At 39.8% G+C, this 17,472-nt stretch overlaps 1 long non-coding RNA gene across 1 annotated transcript; it reads right to left on the bottom strand.

The window, feature by feature from the left end:
- Positions 1 to 14,953: 14,953 nt before the first annotated feature.
- LOC147379341 (uncharacterized) lies at positions 14,954 to 16,995 on the bottom strand. Its single transcript, XR_015160527.1, has 2 exons — positions 16,875 to 16,995; positions 14,954 to 16,525 (listed from the first exon to the last, which is right to left on the bottom strand). It is a non-coding gene; the product is annotated as an uncharacterized LOC147379341 (long non-coding RNA).
- Positions 16,996 to 17,472: the final 477 nt, after the last annotated feature.

The following is a 17,472-nucleotide window of genomic DNA, read 5'->3' as shown; positions in this document are numbered from 1 at the left end:
GACCAACCTAAACAGAATATTAAAAAACAGAGACATTCTTTTCTGACAAAGGTCCGTCTGATAATAGCTATGGTCTTTCCAGTAGTCATGTATGGATGTGAAAGTTGGACCATAAAGAAAGCTGAGTGCCAAAGAATTGATGCTTTTGAACTGTGGTGTTGGAGAAGACTCTTCGAGAGTCCCATGGACAGCAAGGAGATCCAACCAGTCAATCCTAAAGGAAATCATTCCTGAATATTCATTGGAAGTACTGATGCTGAAGCTGAAACTCCAATACTTTGGCCACCTTATGTGAAGAACTGACTCACTGGAAAAGACCCTGATGCTGGGAAAGATTGAGAGCAGGAGGAGGAGGGGATGACAGAGGATGAGATGGTTAGATGGCATCACCAACTCAATGGACATGAGTTTGAGCAAGTTCTGGGAGTTGGTGATGGACAGGGAAGCCTGGCGTGCTGCAGTCCATGGGGTCACAAAGAGTCAGACATGACTGAGTTACTGAACTGAACTGATACTCTGTTTGCTCAATGATTATATTGGTTCCAAAGGAATAGGACATGTAGTGGGCATAATCTGGGGGGAGAAGGGAAAACAGAGATATATTGTTTCACCACAAAATCAAATGATCCCGAACTGGATAATAACAATTTTGTTGTCAAATGCAGAGTGGAAACTATTACAGTTAACCCTTGAACAATGCATGGGTTAAGGGCACCCGAACTGCCCAGTGGAAAATCCTAGGATAACTTACAATTGGCTTTCTATATCCATGGCTACTCTGTATCCAAGGCTCCAAACCTACAGATTTAAGCAACTATGAATCACGCAGCAATGCAATGTTTACTCTTGAAAAAATCCATATATAAGTGGATCTGTGTGTGTGTGTGTGTGTGTGTGTGTGTGTCTGAAAGTCGCTCAGTCATGTTGACTCTTTGTAACCCCATGGACTGTGGCAAGAATACGGGAGTGGGTAGCCTATCCCTTCTCCAGGGGATCTTCCCAACCCAGGGATCAAACCCAAGTCTCCACCATTGCAGGTAGATTCTTTACCATCTGAGCCACCAGGGGAGCCCCATGAGTGGATCTACGCAGTTCAAACCCAGTGTTGTTCAAGGGTCAACTGTGTACTCAAACACATTCTTATGCCACTTCTGCCCACACATTGAGTTTAACTAATAGCAGCCTCATTTCTTTCACTGTAATGTCAAAACTTTAGGAAAAATAAAAAGAATTCTTCAAAAAATGTTGGGACCCCAGATTTGTGGAAATTACAGTATGTATTTTCCTAAAATAAATTTATTTTCCTAAAAATAAAACCTTGGATTTTGAAAACAGGCTCTTCGGTGGGTGATTAGTAGCATTACCAAAGATTTATTCAATTAAGAAAATCATTACGTAGAGATGCCACAAATCTTTTAAGTGGCAACTCTCCAAAAACATTTCACTTTAAATGTGTGAACTCCACATAGGATGAAATGCTTATTAATGTAGCCATTTCTGAAGACTGTGTTCTTTTTGTTGTTTTTAGAGTGTGGTCATGAGTGATGGAGCCATCCCCACTTGTTCTTGTGACGGTTCATATTTACTCTCAAGATGACTGACTAGGACTACAATTGTAAATTCTAGCTCAAAGCCTAAATGACAGTCACAATCCTGGACTCACTCTCACAGGCTCAAACAAAGAACTCAGGGACTCTAAACATTAGGATAAGATTTAACATGACATTATTCTTCTGAGGAAAGTATTTCAGATAAATCTTCCTAGTCTCTAGATGACAGCGAGTACAGGCTGCTTTGTGCAATAATCCCTCAGAGGAGAAACTTTGAAGGAGTCCTATTTTTCCTTATGGCATATGGAATCTGAACATGTGAATTGTTCTTACATACACATCAGCTCTAAATTCTCCAGGGTAAGAGTTCTTTCTAGTTTTAAACATACTAAAGAGACCTGTTCTGGATCTGATTCTCTCCCAGGCTGGCCGACATAGATATAAAGTAGATTTATAGTTCACTCTCATGCATCCTGAGTGCAGTGTTGTATGGAGGACAACACTCTTTTGTTCTGAATAAGAAAATCACCAGGATAGCTAGGGTCATCTAGGGTTATCTCAATCACACCCTATATTTCGAGTTGTAATTATGAGAAACGTATGGAAGTAACTCCTCATTTGTGTATGGATGAAGAGAAGGAACAGGTCTCTTTTATCCTTGAAGAGTAAATAAGGGGTATGGAGCAACATGTAAGCAGTTTGGAATTCTTGGATTTCACAGTCATGGTTCTACCTAGTCTTTTGTGATATTATTAGACCCTGACTGGCAGTGTTTTATACTTCTTTATTTTATTTTTTAACTTTACAGTATTGTATTGGTTTTGAGGCATAAACGTCACTTGAGCATGCAGCAAGGCCAGAAAGATTGGATTAGCTAGTGAGCAAATTGCTGTTGTTTCGTCACTAAACCGTGTCTTACTCTTTGCAACATCATAGACTATAGCCCGCCAGTCTCTTTTCTCTATCCATGGGGTTTCCCAGGCAAGAATCCTGGAATGAGTTGTCGTTTCCTTCTCCAGGGCATCTTGCCAACCCAGGGATTGAACCCACATCTCCTGCGTTGGCAGGCAGATTGTTTACCACTGAGCCAACCATGAGTAAATGGATGAGTCCAATTGACTACTCAGCATCCACATCTCAAGGCACCTTTGTCGTCTTCCTTCTGGGACATATGTACAATAACTGGAATAAAGTTATTTTATAATAAACCTCTGTTACTTACGAAATCTGGTCATGAAGTAGAAAAGGAGACAGTTGAAACTGTATATGCATGCTCACTGTAATGGAAACCTGATTGAATCACATTTTGAATTTTGTCCATCCATTTTTAAGGCTTCCCTGTGGCTCAGCTGTAAAGAATCCACCTGCCATTTTTTTTCATACCTTTTAATTTAGGGGATTTCCAGGCCCACATTTTAGAAATATCTTTCATGGAAGCAAGGAGTTAACTGTATCTATAAAAAAAGGTGTGAAACATATCAAGGCATATGGAAAGGCATTTACAGATAAGAAATAAAATTTAATTTCTGCCTTCCAGGAAAAGGCTTCAAGGCAATGTCTCCTTTTTCCAATGTTTGATCTCTTAAAAGATTTATTTGGAGGACATAAAAATTATCAAAAAATATTTTGTAGGATCATCTTAAATGTTACCCTTGTTGTTGTTCAGTTACCATGTCATGTCTGACTCTTTGCAACCCCATGGACTGTAGCACGCCAGGCTTCCCTGTCCCTCACCAACTGCAGAAGTTTGTCTGAGTTAATGTCCATCGAGTCAGTGATGCTATCCAACCATCTCATCCTCTGTCATCCCCTTCTCCTCCTGCCTTCAGTGTTTCCCATTGCTAGTGTCTTTTCTAATGAGTCGGTTCTTCATGTTGGGTGGCCAAAGTACTGGAGCTTCAGCTTCAGCATCAGTCCTTCAAAAAGAGTACCTTACAGAGAGAAAATATCTAAAATAATCTCCAATTTCAGTCAATAAAACTCAGTTAAATTTAGTAATATAAATTCATCCTGAAAATTCATTTCTAACAAAAATTTTAGTGTAAAATACAGATATCATTTGACAAATAATTATTTTACCACTTCATAATATAGAAAATATAATAAATTTTTCCTATGAAAGTAACTTCTGATTTGTTGTGTAATCCTTTGGTGGTTCCTCATTGCCTTCAGGATAAAGTCCGTATTCCTTCACTTGGTCCACAAGCCCCTTTATTGCCTACCAACGGAGCCTCACCTTGAACCACACACCCCAACTTATATTTCTCCAAGCACCAGTCACACTGAACTATTTGCACTTCCTGGGCATTTTGGGCCTTTGTTTATGATGCCTTCTCTGTCTGAAACTCTATCCTCAGTCTTTTGACCTTTACAACTTGTCTCAGGAACATGTCTTCTAAAAGGCCCAAGAACTTCCCCAATCTGCACTCAGTGTCCACCAAACCCTTTCCCAAGGACCCCATGTTTTTGTGTATCATAGCAGTATTGATGCTATATCCTAACGGTCTACCTGTCAGTTTTTATCATTCACTCATTCAAGCATTGCACAAGTCTTGAATGAATATTAACCACGTGACAATCACTCTTTGAGGCACTGAGGACAAACAATGAACAGGAAAACCACCAGCTATCAGGGAATTTAGTTTCTAGTGGGGACACAAAAAACAATAACACATAAACGTACAAGAAAATGCCAGGCAACTTAAATGCTATGAAAAAAAAAAAAAAAAAACTCAACAAGGTAAGGGAAACAGGGAATAAGTTAGTTCTGGTGAGGAAAGTGGTTGCGGTTTATTTTTAGAAAGATTGTCCTGCTGCTGCTGCTGCTGCTAAGTCGCTTCAGTCGTGTCCGACTCTGTGTGACCCATAGACGGCAGCCCACCAGGCTCCCCTGTCCCTGGGATTCTCCAGGCAAGAATACTAAGATTGTCCTAAGAGACCCTTTGATGAGATGGCAGGGTTTTTTTATTGTTTATTTTTTACATAGATTTGAAGTACCCAAGAAAGCAAGCAATACTGGTGTTTAAATGAAGTTGTGTTCTAGGCAGAGGCAGAGGAAGCTATACACGCAAAAGCTGTGAAACAAAAATATTCCTGGCACATTTGGGGAAATAGCAAAGAGGGCAGAATGGCTACCGTACATACACTCTGTGCGGGAGAGAGGAGTAGAAGATGGCATTAGAGAAGTGTCACAGGATGTTCAAGGGGAACAGTGGTCCTCAATAAGGCTGTAATTAGAGACAACTGGTGAACTTTAAAAAATCTAGGACAGCCCAGTCTCAGTCCAAGAGAGTCTAAATTTAATAACTTGAAGTAGAGCCCAGGCATTGATATTTGTTGTTGCTTGTTTCTCTACCATTTTTTTTCAAGTTTTAAAGGGGGTGGATTTGAGGTCCACTTTTTGAAGGGGGTGGACACAGATATTTTTAAACAGATCCCATGATAATTCTAATGTGTAGTTTATTTTGGGCATTTTAGGCCAATTTAGGATTTTGACCAGCATTCTGACTGAGATGGGAAGGCAATGAAGAACTGTGAACAACCGAGTAATGTGATCTGACTTGTGATTTCAAAGAATTTCTCTAGCTTTTTAGTGGACTATGAGGGAAAGGACAGGAGCAATGAGATCAGTTGAGAGATTCTTACGGTAATTCAGGTGGAGAGTCTGTGGACTTTGGGACCAGGGCTGCCTATGTGCTACCTGTATGGAAAGGGATCATGATTCCTTTATATCTTCAGAGTCTAGCACATGTAACAGATGCCCAATAAATATTGCCTGAATGATTGTGAAACAGATGGTTTATGTATTGCTCTTTGGGAGACAGCACAGCTCAAAGGGTAATAAGATAAGAAATCTGGGAAGGTTCTAGGCCATAACATGGCCTGGATCATTTACAACCAATTGAACAACTGAAAACTTATATTCGTTATCTATAAAATGGGAATAACAATCCTTCATGGGGTTGTTAGTAGACTAATAAAAAGAGTCAAATATAAGGAGTAAGTTTATACTGCTAGTAATCTGCCATAATTACTCAAACCTTACATACACTTTGTGATACAACAGTGATAAAGAGTGTGAGACCTGGGGTCCTACAGACTTGGTTCTTATCCCAGCCTTAGTACTTATTACTTTGGCCAAATGATATCACCTCTGTAAGTCTCATTTCTTCACCTTGGAAATGAAGATAACAGTTCCTAGCTCATAAGATTTCTGTAAACTTTAAAAAATACCATATAAAAATACTCTGATTCCTGGCATATAATAAGCTCTCAACAGGCAAACTACTACTATTGCTATATCATCACTAGAGTGCGTGTTACGTGTTCTCAGAACATTTTCCCATTTAATACCAGTGTGCCGGATACTCTCTGTTTGCCCCTCCAGATCCATTCTTCATTCTGCTCTGGGCCTGGGCAGCTGACCTTTATGGGCTATGTGAGGATAGTGCCCAGTTGAAAGGCAATCAGAGGACATCATAGGGTAAAAGGAGAATGATGGTAGAATATCAGTCCCTCTCAGAAACCTCCCCCCCGATATCAAGTTGACGTTGGCTGTGTTTTCCTGTGGTAACCCTCAGCTCTGGGCCAGAAGCCCTCCCTACACTCTCCACTTCCATTAATCATTGTCTTTTCTGCCCTTGAAGGGCATGAGGTGGCAAAGGGTCTCCCTTATTCCTAGCTAGAGCACTGTCCCTTTTTCTATATATGTACTCCAGTTCAGTTCAGTTCAGTCGCTCAGTCATGTCCGACTCTTTGTGACCCCATGAATTGCAGCATGCCAGGCCTTCCTGTCCATCACCAACTCCCAGAGTGCACCCAAACTCATGTCCATTGAGTCGGTGATGCCATCCAACCATCTCATCCTATGTTGTCCCCTTCTCTTCCTGCCCCCAATCCCTCCCATCATCAGAGTCTTTTCCAATGAGTCAACTCTTCGCATGAGGTGGCCAAAGTATTGGAGTTTCAGCTTTAGCATCAGTCCTTCCAAAGAACACCCAGGACTGATCTCCTTTAGAATGGACTGGTTGGACCTCCTTCCAGTCGAAGGGACTCTCAAGAGTCTTCTCCAACATCACAGTTCAACCTACCCTCTAGTAAATAGTCCCTTTATTAGAATCTTCAATTATTTAATTTGGGTGTATATCAGTTTCCTGTTGAAATCCTGACTAATACATCTGGAAATATGTGTCATTCCCGTTTTGAAGGTGATGATACTGAACCTTTAAAAGATAATACTCAAGATAGTGAAAAAAGAAGAAATTTCAAATTAGATAGCCATAAGTTCAAATACTGTGGGAATTTGAGCAAATTACTTGAACTTCTTTTTTGCTGTGTAAGTCATGTAAACTCACTTTTAGCTGTGTGAGTTTGGACAAGTTATCTAAACTCTCCAAGGCTTAGTGTTTCCTACTACCACATAGGATTTCTGTATTGTAAGTAATACTGCTTTTAAAATAATTATCATAGTATCAACCAGAGTGGTTAATTTTTAAAAAATGTTAATTTTATGTCCCAAGAAGTCCCTACAAGTCATATATAGTCTTTGGCAACCCCTCTGTCCATGGCATTTTCCAGGCAAGAATACTGGAGTGGGTTGCCATTGCCTCCTCCAGGGGATTTTTCTGACCCAGGGATCGAACCACGTCTCCTGCATTGGCAGGTAGATTCTTTACCTCCAGCACCACATGTTGTTGTTCAGTCACTCAGACATGTCCAACTCTTTCGAACCCCATGGACTGCAGCACGCCAGGTCTCCCTGTCCTTCACCATCTCCTAGAGCTTGCTCAAACATCATGTCCGTTGAGTGGGCGAGGTTATCCAACCATCTCATCCTCTGCTGTCCCCTTCTCCTCCTGCCTTCAATCTTTCCCAGAATCAGGGTATTTTCTAATAAGTCAGCTCTTCACATCAGGTGCCCAAACTATTGGAGCTTCAGCTTCAGCATCAGTCCTTCCAATGGATATTCAGGATTGATTTCTTTTTGGTTTGATTTCCTTGCAGTCCAAGGGATTCTCAAGAGTTTTCTCCAACACCACAGTTCAAAAGCATCAATTCTTTGGGTCCAGATCTCACATCCATACATGACTACTGGAAAAACTATAGCTTTGACTAGACTGACCTTTGTTGGCAAAGTAATGTCTCTGCTTTTTAATTTGCTGTCTATGTTTGTCATAGCTTTTCTACTAAGGAGCAAGCATCTTTTAATTCCATGACTGCAGTTATGATCTGCAGTGATTTTGAAGCTTTACTTGGGAAAACCATAAAATTTTGGATATAGTTTGGTAATTTCTGATTCAATATCAGTGGTCTCTTTGAAGGCTAATTTTTCTCTTTGTATTATCTTGTAAGTACAGCTGTGGATATAAAAAGTGTCTTGGCCTCGTGTAGAAAGTTTTCATCAAAATGACATTTACTAATGATAGCAATCATGAATACCAAACCTCCCTTTTTGATATTAGCTTTTCCTATTGGTGTATTTGATAGTTGCTTATCTTACACAGTGGGACAGATTTAATTCAAAGCTATTTCTGAAAGCTTCTCAGGAGATGGCAAACAACTTTTTTCAACAGCACTTGGCTTTAGAGTAACTGTTTCCACATTGGGGATTTTCAGTGATTATCAGAAATCATTTACAATCTACTTGGCAATGCGAGTGGCATTGAATGGCTTTATTGAATCTGATGTTTTGTCCAACAGGTATGTTGACAGGAATATGTCAGCTCTAGGCATATTACCATTTTGTAACAAAATGTAAATGTCACTTGGAAATTTCATTATAGAGTGGAGCACTGGGCTTGATCCTACCAGGAAATATAAATTGCTTATAAAAAAAAATTAGGCTCTCAGACTGCCAATTCAAAAAAAAGAAGTCTTTTTATTTTAAAGAGTTCATTCCCATGGATTTTAGAGGTGAAAATAGGGCAGAAAGCAAGCTAATTGGCTATCCATGTGCACCAAATACTCTTCATAATTTATTTAAACATCCCAACAGTCTTGCAAGGCAGAAATTACCTCCAGTTCACTGAGATTCAGACGGGTGTCTGACCATGAATAATCCATCTTGGAAGTGATGGATGTGGGTCTCAAGTGTAGGCTTTTCTGATTTCCATGCTCAATCCAACCACACCTAATGACCTATGCTGTCAGTGCAGAAATTTATTAGCAAATGGCTCTTTAAAAATTATGAAAAATCTCATTTTACTTGATATTTAGGTAATTTTCTCAACTACTAACTAATCTCAAAGCTTTCTCTCCCATTCTATTGCTCTATTCTCAAGTTAAGACCTCTTAACTGGATTGCTATAATATCATTTTAACTTATCTTCCTGAGTATTGTTTTGTCCACACCAGTACATTATATATGTTAATATTTTAAACACAGAGATCTAATTATTAATTCCTATTGATACCTTTCGATGACTCCTGCCTGCAGTTCAGGAGACCTGTGTTTAATCCCTGGGCTGGAAAGATCCCCTGGAACAGGACTTGGCAACCCGCTCCAGTATTCTTGCCTGGAAAATCCCTTGACAGAGGAGCCTGGTGGGCTAAAGTCCATAGGGTCACAAAGAGTCGGACACAACTGAGCCACTAACATTTTCATGGCTCCCTATCACCAATGAGGTAAAGTCAGGATTCCTCAGTACCATGTTTGGCATTCCTGACTATGTATTCAACAATCAGGGTAACTTCTCTTACCCTTAGTTCAAAGAATATGGAATTTTCCTAAATCTACCACACTTTTCCATGCCGCCCAGTTTGGACATGTTTCTCTCAATACTCACCCCCACATTACCTAGAGAACGTTTACTTATCTTTCAAGAGCTTGGTCAAAATTCCCCTTTCAGTGAAGCCTTTCCTGTCCTTTCCAAATGATTTTATGCCCATATCATTATTTCTCTTTGTAAGGTGCTGAAGGCTTTTTGTTATGATTTGTTGTTTCCTTTTTGCCATTTTGTTTCCTCCTAGCAAATGTTGAGCTCTTTGCAAGCAGGGACTATGTCTAGATGTTCAGTAATTATTTGTGAATTTACAAATCTATTGAAACCTTTAGAGTTAGTTTCATGCTTTCAAGCAAATATCTTTCAAAATAGAAACTTCAGGGACCTAATTCATTATATTGATTCTTCTGATAGAGTTCCAACAGACTTGACTCTTGAAATCTTCTAAATGGGCCCTGGGTATGCCTAGAAAGTAATAACTGCTCACACTATTAAAAATTGGGAAGAAAGCTCAAGAAGAAAGAGAAAGAGAATGTAAGAAGCAGAGAGCAAAAAAAGAAAGCAGCACCCAGAGAATAACCTGGATGTAACAGAGTTGAAAGAGGTAGAAGCTGCATAAAAAGTACAATCTATAGATTCAATGCAATCCCTATCAAGCTACCAATGGTATTTTTCAGAGAACTAGAACAAATAACTTCACAATTTGTATGGAAATACAAAAAAAAACCCTCAAATAGCCAAAGTAATTTTAAGAAAGAAGAATGGAACTGGAGGAATCAACCTGCCTGACCTTAGACTATACTACAAAGCTACAGTCATCAAGAGAGTATGGTACTGGCACAAAGACAGAAATATAGATCAATGGAACAAAATAGAAAGCTCAGAGATAAGTCCATGCACCTATGGACACTGTATCTTTGACAAAAGAGGCAAGAATATACAAATCTCTTTAAAAAGTGGTGCTGGGAAAACTGGTCAACCACTTGTAAAAGAATGAAACTAGAACACTTTCTAACACCATACACAAAAATAAACTCAAAATGGATTAAAGATCTAAATGTAAGACCAGAAACTATAAAACTCCTAGAGGAAAACGTAGGCAAAACACTCTCCGACAAAAGCACAGCAGGATCCTCTATGATCCACCTCACAGAGTAATGGAAATAAAAGCAAAAATAAATAAATGGGACCTAATTAAACTTAAAAGCTTTTGCACAATGAAGGAAACTATAAACAAGTGAAAAGACAGCCTTCAGAAATGGAGAAAATAAGAGCAAATGAAGCAACTGACAAAGAATTAATCTCAAAAATATACAAGCAGCTCCTGCATCTCAATTCCAGAAAACTAAACAACTCAATCAAAAAATGGGCCAAAGAACTAAACAGACATTTCTCCGAAGAAGACATACAGATGGCTGACAAACACATTCAAAGATGCTCAACATCACTCATTATCAGAGAAATGCAAATCAAAACCACTATGAGGTACCATCTCACGCACCAGTCAGAATGTCTGCTATCAAAAAGTCTACAAACAATAAATGCTGGAGAGGGTGCAGAGAAAAGGGAATCCTCTTACACTGTTGGTGGGAATGTAAACTAGTACAGCCACTATGGAGAACAGTGTGGGGATTCCTTAAAAAACTGGAACTAGAACTGCCATACGACCCAGCAATCCCACTGCTGGGCATACACACCGAGGAAACCAGAATTGAAAGAGACACGTGTCCTTCAATATTCATCACAGCAATGTTTATAATAGCCAGGACGTGGAAGCAACCTAGATGTCCATCGGCAGATGAATGGATAAGAAAGCTGTGGTATATATACAAAATGGAATATTACTCAGCTATTAGAATGCATTTGAATTCATTCTAATGAGGTGGATGAAACTGGAGCCTATTATACAGAGTGAAGTAAGTCAGAAAGAAAAACACCAATACAGTATATTAACGCATATATATGGAATTTAGAAAGGTGGTAACAATGACCCTATATGTGAGATAGCAAAAGAGACACAGATGTAAAGAATAGACTTTTGGACTCTGTGGGAGAAGGCGAGGGTGGGATGATTTGAGAGAATAGCATTGAAACATGTATATTACAATATGTGAAATAGATCACCAGTCCGGGTTCAATGCATGAGACAAGGTGCTCAGGGCCAGTACACTGGGATGACCCTGAGGGATGGGATGGGGAGGGAGGTAGGAGGGGTGTTCAGGATGGGGAACACATGTACACCCATGGCTGCTTCATGTCAATGTATGGCAAAACCACTACAATATTGTAAAGTAATTAGCCTCCAATTAAAATAAATTAATTAATTTTTTTAAAAAGGTACAGATGTAGCTTCAGAGTAACTCAGATGGGTTGTGGCTTCCTGAGCATGGAATAGACAAGGGAGGGTTATGAAATAAGAAAGGGGAACAGTAGGCCAGGCTAAATAGGCCAGAGCAAAAGTTACAGCCTGCTGGGGCTCACAACCGTGTTCTTCCATCTCTTCATCCAGTATTGGGAAGCTATACAAACCCTACTAATTACAATCAAGGGTAGGTCACTCCCATCTCACCTGTTGCTCGTGTAAACAGATTACTTGTGAAAGGAAAAAAACAATGAATTTTGGGAGCAAGAGACATCTGTAATTGACTGTATAAACCCAAACAAAAAGTTCAGATAGACAAAGAATATCTTTTTTCCTTTACTAGTTAGATCCCTTGTAACAAAATTTTGTCTTGTTGACACTCTGGCAAGTGGTAGTGACAGGCCAAGGGATGTCAATAGCAAAGTGGAAAGGAAAGAAAAGCAAACAATGGGCATAAGAGTTAGAAGGGATAGTTAGATCCTTTAAGTTGAGAGTGGAATGTAGGCACAATTAAATAATCATTAACAAATTTATTTATTCAACAGAAAATTGGATTGCCTGGTATTTTTTCCCCCTGAGTGCATATGAAAATGGTGTGAGAATGAACATGATGTATGACAGTTCATACCCACAGGCGCAACCAGAGAATCCTCTGGCCACTGATTCCTCCTAACTAGTCTTAGCCTCCAAGCTCGTGTTATCTAATGTAATTGCTGCTACCACGTGTGGCAATTTAAATGTAAATTAATTAAAATCATAAAAATAAAAAGTTCGTCTTCTCTGTCATAGCAGCTACATTTCAAGTGCTCAGTAGCCACATGTGCCTAATGTATTGAACAGTGCAGATGCAGGACATTTCCATCATTACAGAAGTTTTTATGGGAAAGCTCTGCAGGCTTCCCAGTTTACTCTAAACACCCCCACTAAGCTAAGACTACTCATGCATAATTTTATCATATCACTTCCTGGCTCATAAACTTCTGATGGATTTCTTACTGCCACCAGAACAGTGCTTCTCAACATAAAACGCACATTCATATTATCTGGAGATCTTGTTAAAATGCGGTGTCTGATTCAGTAAGACTCCAGTGATCCCATGATTCTGCATTTCAACTCAGCTACCAGGGGACACTGATGGTGTTCCTTCAACCATATTTTATCACCTTGCATTCCAAGTTCTCTATTCCCTCACCAGCCCTACCTGATGTCCATCAGGTTCTAGAAATGGCCCTTCTTTGCTCCAGGGGCTAAGTTTATCAACAGTTCCCTCTGATGACAGTATTCACTCCTGCTCCTTTCCTAGGTTCCTCCAATTTCTTCGTCCTTAGGGAGGTTGTCCCCAGTGACTCAAGCCAGCTCAATCACCTCTACAGAGATGGCTTTCAAACTTCAGTGTCCATAGAGATCACCTCAAGGAAGCTTGAGAACTTGTGCTACTCCGGTCCTGTGTACTTGGTCACTTCAGTCGAGTCTGACTCTTTGTGATCCCGTGGACTTCCGGGCTCCTCTGTCCATGGGATTCCCAGGCAAGAATACTGGAGTGGGTAGCCATTCCCTTTTCCAGGGGATCTTCCTGATCCAGGGATCAAACCCGCGTCTCCTGCATTGCAGGCAGATTTTTTTTTTTTTTTAAACATCCAAGCCACCAGGGAAGCCTGTGCTCAGGCCCTACCTTGGGAGAATCTAGTCCTTACATTTGAGATGAGGCCCAGAACCCACTTGATTCAGACTTTAGGTGATTTTAAGTGTTTCCCTAACCAAACTCTGAGAAATACTGTCCTTAGTATACTTCCTGGCTAGATAACTGATTTTGATACTTAAAAAAACCTTATATATAACCTTATACTGATATCCACTGCTTGTAGTATTTTTTTTTTTATCTATTGTGAAATTAAGTATAAACAATGTTAGAATCCCTTGAGGGAGATTTTAAAAGCCTTCATTCAGAGGCCCCATCCCCAGAGACTGATTTAACTGGTAAGGAACTCATCATGATCAGTGTGTGTGTTCAGTCGTGTCCAACTCTTTGTGACCCCATGGACTGTAGCCCACCAGGCTCCTCTGGCCATGGGATTCTCCAAGCAAGAATACTGGAGGGGGTTGTCATTTCCTCCTCCAGGAGATCTTCCTGACCCAGGGATTGAACCTACATCTCTTACGTCTCCGTCTCCTGTATTCACAGGAAGATTCTTTTCCATTAGTGCCACCTGGTAAGCCTCTGATAAGGGGAAATATTTTTGTTTGTTTTCTAAAGCTCTGTAATTCCTTTCCTGTGGCTGCCATAACAGAGTACTATAGATTTGGTGATTTAAGATAACAGACATTTCTTCTCTCAGTGTCCTGAAGGTTAGAAATATGCAGTCAAGGGGCTGGCAGGGCCATGCTTGCTCTGAGGGCTCTGGGAGAGAGTCTGTCTGTTGCATGCTTCTCTCCTAACCTCTGCTGGTTACAGGTTATTGTTGACATTTCCTGGCTAACAGCTTCATCTCTCTAATTTCTGCCTCTTTCCTTGCATAGCCTTCTCTCCTGTGTCCGTGTCTCCAAATCCCACTCTTCTTATACAGACACTGGTCATGGAAATTGTTTGTGTGTGAATGTGTATGTGCTCAGTTGTGTCCAGCTCTTTGCGACCCCATGGACTGTAGCCCGCCAGGCTCCTCTCTCCTTGGGATTCTCTAGGCAGGAATACTGGAGTGGGTTGCTATTTCTTCCTTCAGGGGATCTTCCTGACCCAGGGATGGAACCCGTGTCTAAGTCTCCTACATTGGCAAGCAAATTCTTTACCACTGAGCCACCTGGGAAGCCCCCATGGGATTTGGGGCCCACATATGTCAAGTGTGACCTCATCTTAACTTGATTCCATCTGCAAAGACTATTTCCAAATAAGGTCACAGTTAGGGGTATCTTGGGCTAGGACCTCAATCTCTCTTTTTTTTGTGGGAAACAGTTCAACCTGCAAGCTCTTCAAGTGATTCTTAATGCACAGCCCAGTTTTAAGAACAATGGTTCTGAAACTTGAACATACAACAGAATCACTTTGAGGCTCAAAAATTGAAAGGTTGCTGAATCCAAACTCAGATTTGGATTCTTGGGCCTAAGAATTTGCATTTTTTTCACAAGTTTGAAAACCACTGGTGTAGGGGAATGGAAAGTAAAATGAATGCACACTTTGACCCTTAAACAAAGCAGGTTTGAACTGGGTCTACTTCTATGAGATTTTTTTCAATAGTAAGTACTACCATACTATACAACTTGTGGTTGGTTAAATCCACAGAATCACAGATGCAGAGGAACCTCATGAACAAAGGGCCGAGAGTAAGTTATACACACAGATTTTTGACTGTGCAGAGGGTTGGCACCTGCAACCCCTTTGCTGTTCAAGAGTCAATTTTCTTTCTTTCCTACCCTTGGAGGAACAATGTAGGTATCACCTGGGAGCTGTGGAGAAACACAGAACTTTGAGCCCACCCCAGATTCCTGAATCCAAGACTGTATTTTAACAAGATTCTCAAGTAATTTTCACTTCCATTAAATTTTTAGAAGCACTGTTGTATACTATTCAAAATGAAGTTGATCTTAAATCACTGGTTGAATTAGTAAAGGGATGGCTGGATAAAGAAAGAAATGTGTGCTAAGTTGTTTCAGTCATGTCTGACTCTTTGCGACGCTATGGACTGTAGCTTCCAGGCTTCTCGTCCATGGGATTCTCTTGGCAAGAATACTGGAATGAGTTGTCATACCCTTCTCCAGGGGATCTTCCTGACCCAGGGTCAAACCCGCAGCTCTTATGTCTCCTGCATTGGCAGGCAGGTTCTTTAACATTAGGGCAACCTATGAATGAATAATAAAAAAAGATTCCCTAACTGCCTTTCTCCCAGGAGACAGAAAAGTGGTCGTCCTTCTAAATCCATTGATCAAGTTGTCTTAGCAACTGTGAAGACAGTGGCTCATCATCACAGTGGCTTGAAGGGAATCTGTCTGTTGGTTCTTCGGCAATGGAGTGTTCTTGCTTATTTGGCCTTTCTCAGGCTTTAACCAAGAAATTCCATACTTTCCTCTCCCTGCCTCTTCCCAGATGACCTCATCTTAACATTTTGTGGCTTCTCTATCAGGACTTTGTCATTTGTGCCAAAATCTGAAATAGGAGGCTGGCTGGAATACAGAGAAGTAGAGCACAGTGTAGATTTAGTGATGAACTGGCTTTGGGCCAGAAGGGTAGCAGGTAAGTTTCAGATTTTCAGCTGAAGAAGAAAGAAAAGCTTTTAGAAAGCTTAGAGCCAAGTCAAAACATGCCATATATGATTTTTTTTTTTTTTTTTGGCAGATATGCTGTAAAATAAGAGTAGACCGAATTCCCCAGGTAACAGTAATTGACCTATAAATGTCATTATTGATAGATTGTGTTTCTAGAAACATTGTTCTAGAGCTAAAGTGCTCATGTGAATCTCAAAAAGGAATTTAGAGACAAGCTTTGAAAGTCTTTCTTTTTCTCTCTCCACTACTAATTTCCATTTTCCTCTTGGAGAGCTGCACTTTTTTTTCCTTCTTAAGCAAGTCACACACCCAAGCTGTCACAAACAGTTGTCTTCTAGAAGGCCAATGTTTTCTTGGGGAAAAAAGTTGTTTTTCAAAGGCCATTACCTTTCATTCCTTCATGGAGCCATTTCTCATAGACAATGAATCATTTAATAGAAAGATTGATAGAGTTCACATTAAAGTTTGCTTTTTTTAACTTGACAGTTTGAGAAAGAGTTGATATTTCATTTTAATAAAATGGGTATTGTCTGGAGAGGCACAGTCTGATTTCAGGAAGCAATGCTGTACATGTAGTACCTCCTGTCACATGGCTTAAGAAGTATTCCTTTAATGTTTTGTTACCTCCTCTTCCTCTTCTGTAAAACAGGATTAACAAAGTTACCAATCTGTCTCCCAGATGTCTGTTAGAAATAAAGAGGACACACATCTGATAACCAAGAAAAAAAAATCTCTTATGTCTTTAGCCATATAATATAGGTACATTTCTGTAATCACCACTTAATTTAAATTTTCTTTTCTTTTTGGCATGAACTTATGAAAATCAGTTTCCACATTCTAAATGTTCAGTTAAAGCAAAAAGGTTTTTTTTTTTTTTTTTTCTTGTCTGAAATTAACCAGTTATACACATTAGCAGCTTTGTAATAAAGAACACATTAACAACTTTAGATATTTCTGTATTTGTCCACAGTAAGAAATGTTGCCTACCTAAATCCAGGATGAAAAAATTCTCCTTCTTCTCTCTGTCATATATTCTGCTAGTAAATTGCTTAATCACTGTGTGTGGCAGCCGAGTTCAGCTCTTGGGCATGCCTCTTAGAGAACTGTCGGGGGCACCTAAGGTCCCTCTGCTATTTCTAGATGACAAGAATAGCAAAGCAGCCTGATGCCATACTCTCAACAGCTATGTGAGTATGTGTGTGTATGAGAGAGAAATCGTTTCCTTCCTCTTTATTAAATCTGGTAGAGACTGTATCCCTGCATGTTTATGCAAATCACAGTTTGTACAATTTGAGCATAAGGTAAGGATCTTAAGAAATCTTGTATTATGACTCTAAATGGTAGTGTGATAAAATGTAGGCAGCCCTGGACAGGAGTCAGGGGAGCTGGGTCCTGTCTCACTGAGGTACATAAACTATAATTCACTTTCCAAGACTAAGGTGAGAGAAAATTTGATACTTAAAATTTTCCTTCTCTCACTGAAAAAATAAACCACAATCTGCAGATTAACTCCACTTTTAAAAATTCTTATTGGGAGTAGTACAACATTCTGGTAATAATGTTTTATTGATTCCCAGTTCTATTA

The sequence above is a fragment of the Bos grunniens genome, chromosome 1 (assembly GCF_055505025.1).
Source record: "Bos grunniens cultivar Pamir isolate PY7600 chromosome 1, Bosgru_T2T1.0, whole genome shotgun sequence".
NCBI classification, from domain to species: Eukaryota; Metazoa; Chordata; class Mammalia; order Artiodactyla; family Bovidae; genus Bos; species Bos grunniens.
Note: the sequence above shows the minus strand (reverse complement) of the source record. Positions and strands in the feature narration are given on the sequence as shown.